Source organism: Lactuca sativa, chromosome 6, assembly GCF_002870075.4.
Source record: "Lactuca sativa cultivar Salinas chromosome 6, Lsat_Salinas_v11, whole genome shotgun sequence".
Taxonomy (NCBI): Eukaryota; Viridiplantae; Streptophyta; class Magnoliopsida; order Asterales; family Asteraceae; genus Lactuca; species Lactuca sativa.
This window is the reverse complement of record NC_056628.2, coordinates 93,950,173-93,954,545: the sequence shown is the minus strand read 5'-3', so window position 1 is coordinate 93,954,545 and position 4,373 is coordinate 93,950,173.

The following is a 4,373-nucleotide window of genomic DNA, read 5'->3' as shown; positions in this document are numbered from 1 at the left end:
ATGAGGATTGGTAGGAATAAAAAATGGAAAGATATTTAATTTTTTTTTTAAACTCTCACATTATTAGTAACAACTTCTTGAAAGTTGCTTTTACGACCCAGATTTGTTTTTTCAATCTTACCGAAAAGCCAAATTGAAAAGTTCTATTCTCCTTGCTAAACGCTTTTTTTAATTTATTGTTTTTTTTTTAAAAGCTAATAATTAATAAGTTAAATACAATTCCATCCACTTCTCCATTGTCACCAACTTCACTTTACTATTATCTCGTGCATGGGAGAAGAAATATCAAACGCCTACTGTAACATGAGAAATATATATGAATTTATTTATATAAAACTCTTTGCAAGATATAACATGAAGTATGTAAGTAGTGTTTGATAATAGAGAACGCTGACTCGAGATAATGCTGACTCAGTAAACGGAAACAAATAATCTTGGGGTGATCAACTAAAAAAAATATGACTGCAAACTTGTTTTCAAACTTAAGAACTCAAATATTTTTCTGAGGTTTTTCTGGGGTTTTCTATAAGTATTCCTTCATTCTTTTTCAATTCCACCACTTCGGGTTTGATTTTTTTTTGTCTTTGTTGTTTTTTTATAGTTTTTTATCTTCGTATTTTGTTTTTTTTTTTTGTTTTTTTTTTTTTTTAATTCCTTTTTAATTTATATTATTATTATTATTATTATAAATTTCGAACAAAATTTTATAATTCCGACGACATTATAAATTAGGACGACATTATAAAATTTGAACGACTACATAAAATCGGTTTTTAATTATTTTATATTTTATATTTTATTATTATTATTATTATTATTATTATTATATAATAAGATAAAAACCATGTTCCCCTTAGGAACAACAACTCTTTCTGAACCAACATCAATTTTTTTTGATCGGTGGGTTCAACATCGTGGAACACATTTAATTTAATATATAAAATATGACTAACTTATGAACGGTAATTGATGATAACAGATGATTGCCATTATTTTCCACCACTTCGTAGACGAATACCACATGTATTTACCCTAAAATCGATTGGTGTCATGTCTGTGCTCCACCACGGTACCTGCATTAACCTTTATGGAATGTGTCCTGCTTCATCTTCCGATGGGTGTCCACCCATCGCCATCATCTGCTTCTGATGTCCACCCTCACATTCAAAGAGCATTGTTCCTCATTCCCCTTCCAGTCTTTTCTCCTCTGCTTCCTAAACTGATTTCCATCGTCTGCTTGTCCATCTTTATCCGTATTACGCTTATCGTTCCCTTCTCAATTCATCCGAGTTCTCTTTCATGTCAATGGCTACCCACCATTTGATGTTGTTCCACTGCTTTGCTTCTCCTCTCATATCCATCATTCCTCACTACCACTGTTTCCCTCTCCTTTTACCACTTTGCTCTTTCTATCTACTCCGATTTGTGAAACATCGAATACCTATGGATTTGGAGAGAACATCAACCTAAATTCAAGTTGGTGCTTTGCTTCTTCAAATTCATGTATTCTCTGCTTTTTTCGTTGATAATCCATATCGGTATTGTTATTCCAACCTTCACATTGTAGCCTTATCCGTTATCTTTATTCAATGAGTTTTCGGTTTCTCCAGATTCTCGAATTCTAGTTATCGGATCCCTCTTTTCTCCACCGGTGATGCCTTAGATGAAAGACTTAAGGTATGTGATTTATGCTATTTCTTGTGCCTGTTTGTTTATGAGATTCTTTTTTTGCCCTATTTTATTTCTTCTACATTGATGATGATGTTTGATTTGGATCTTTATGTGTTGAAGGAAGAAACAATGTTTGGCACCCTAATTTTACACAAATTGTTTTTTAATTAAGTTTTTGCTATCACAATATCATGGCCCCCGATAGTAATTCCATCAACTATTGTTGATAGAATACATGTTCTGAACGAATTCTAGGTTGGCGATTATAAGGTATGTTATTCCCCAAAATCTACTTCTATTTATTATTATTATTATTATTATTATTATTATTATTATTATTATTATTTATCATTTAGAGAATGAAGACGATAATGTAAGTGAAGATGAAAAACAATGATAGGGCTTTGGAGTGGGATGATTTGGTTGATATTCTCAAACCCCGAACCAGACGACGGAAACGTCTGAGGGCTCGCGCGACTCAAATTGAATATCATCACAATGAATATACATGAAACATAACATAAACATCACCATGCATTAATATATTACAACTGACCTTGTTCACATCAAGTACATTGTCTAAATATTACATATCCATAGCATAAATTGTTTGAGAGTTTTCAAAACATAACATCCTAACACACTTGGTATTGTTCTTCAGCTTATCTGTTACCTGAGAATACATGATATTTTGAAAACGTCAATATATGGAATGTTGGTGAGTTCATAAGCAGGGTTGATATAAAAATGTTTTGTGCAATTTATAAAACCCAGAAAATTCGATATTTTCTGAAACAACAATTGTTTATACAAAAATGTGAAGATCCATAGGTTTATGCATGAATGATTTCAAAGCGTGTATAAATGAGAAGTTTTGCATTATAGCTATTGAAAATACAAGTGAATAGTGTTGATTTCCCCGAAAAACCCGATGTTTTCCAATAAGATAATATGATTGTTTCGAATTATTATACCATCACAACAAATGATTATGAATTCCCTTGATTACTTAGATAGTATTGGATTTATTATGTGAGTCGTTATAACCATGCATGATAATAACTAGTTTGTCTGTCTTGGCATTCTATTGAACGGCACCAATTGATCTTAAGATTTTGTCACGCTAGACTGGCCAAGTCTGACTGTAGCGAACAACTGAGGTGTGGGAGAGTCACCCCCGTATAGATCTATACACAAACTCTTGCTCTCCCTCTAGGAGACTTTGATTATAACTACAGACTACGATTGGCAGTTAAAGGTGTCGCCCGTTATTACTCACTTAATCCAAACGAATTTGATTACCCTTGATTAACAACCTGATTTTGTTTACTTGAATAGAAGGTAAGCCTAACAGACGAGGAGAAGAGGACTGCGAGGTTCCACTAATCGCGTGTATTATCCAAGGCTGTCGAGTATACGAAGGGCGCGTCGGCCTACTTCGCAATATGATTTATTTGGACCTTACTAGCAATACTAGTGGGCCACTAAGGCCCAACAGCATGTAGGTGCCATTGAGGGTCCCTTAAGCATGTAATTGGGCCACAAGAGGCCCAAATAACATATATTATTATTGTTAGGCCTAAAAGTCATGTTTAATGGGTCACAAAGGCCCAATAAGCATGATTTGAATCTTTCAAGCCCAATAGTTTGAGTATTTACTTGTTTTAAGTATGATATAATTGTTGGAATGTCTGATTGATCAATTGTTAAATTGCAAAGGCACGAAGTTTGTCGATTGTTTTATAAAATTAATGAAAGTATATGCACACTTTTCCATTCTAAATTCCTAGTTAGGGTTTTGGTATTTTTGACCCAATATCTTAATAATAAAGTAATTGACTAAAAAATATGAGTTTGACCTTTTCAGCACTTCTTTAAGTAAAATGACACTTTTTGTCCCTTTTTATAAAAAAATGGCGTTTTAGGTATTTAAACTATTTTTCTTGATATTTTGACCTAAAGACTTATTTAAAAGACGTTTTCAGCCCAAAGTTTACTTTTTGACAGTTTCAGCCTATAGTAAAAAGATTTTCATTTATAGTCCAAACGTTTCGCAACTTTTACAAATTTGACCCAAAATCCAAAAACTTTGCATTTTTTTTTTATGCTTTTTGGCAAAATGGGGTCATTTTAACCCCTGAAATAGATTTATTTACATTTTTACCAACTGTTTTGAGAAATTTGGGCCTATGGGCCGAAAAGCCCAAAGTTTGGCCCAATAGACTACAATTTACATTTCTAGTCATTTGAAGAGTATAATATTCATAAAAACTTCGATTTTAATTGTTTTAACCATTTTGGTCCTTATAAAAACCGTGAATGACAACCATTAACCCAACTTTTTTTTATTCGACAAAAATAGCCCGAAAACGAGTTTTATGTTGTAACATGCTTATTTATAACCTTAGATGATAATTTTTCTTGACTTGTTAAATGTAATACATCCTAGATCATGTATATTTTCCTCATTGAGCCATAGATCTCGAGATTTCTTTCCTTTTTGGCACATATTTAGCACATAAACACATGAAATCACACATAACATACACATACACATAGATCTACACATTTTACTTGTATTCCCCCCCCATAAAACTTGTGAAAACCAAAAATAGAGGGGTATGAACTCACCTTTACTTGTTGTTTCGGTTTGAAGTAAGAAATGAAAGAGTTTGATGCTATTTTCGGCCCTAGCAAGCTTT